This window comes from Penaeus monodon, chromosome 30 (assembly GCF_015228065.2).
Source record: "Penaeus monodon isolate SGIC_2016 chromosome 30, NSTDA_Pmon_1, whole genome shotgun sequence".
In the NCBI taxonomy this organism is placed as follows: Eukaryota; Metazoa; Arthropoda; class Malacostraca; order Decapoda; family Penaeidae; genus Penaeus; species Penaeus monodon.
Genome location: NC_051415.1, coordinates 26,532,848 through 26,533,253, shown reverse-complemented (window position 1 = coordinate 26,533,253; position 406 = coordinate 26,532,848). Strand labels below are relative to the sequence as shown.

Sequence of the window (406 nt, the reverse complement as noted above, 5' to 3'; positions counted from 1 at the left end):
GGGGGATGGAAAATATTAAACATTATCAAAATACATTAATAGCTTGTTATGCCAATGAATAGCATGTACAACAACTAAAGAGAAATGCTGCTTTGATAAAATACTATCCTGGATATGTGTGGTTGAGTTTTTTTTCTATACCTATCTATATATATCTAAATATGGAACCCAATTTCTAATAAATTTCATAGACTAATTCCTTTACATCTTTAATATATACATTCATAGTTAAATATTTACAGCTAAGTTTCTTGGGATTGTTATGTGAATGTGAATCTTGAAGTGCACAGGAAACTGCCCTCAGTAGAGGATATCCCTATAGTGTCCTGAGTTAGAATATGAATTTGTTCATGTTTTTTAACACATGTTTGGGAGAAAACATAACTCTTTCTCTAGATAATATCTT

At 29.8% G+C, this 406-nt stretch overlaps 1 protein-coding gene across 1 annotated transcript in view; it reads right to left on the bottom strand.

The window, feature by feature from the left end:
* LOC119592672 overlaps positions 1-406 on the bottom strand; it is a 12,375-nt gene that overhangs the window by 6,243 nt on the left and 5,726 nt on the right. The gene's annotated exons all lie outside the window — the stretch shown is intronic.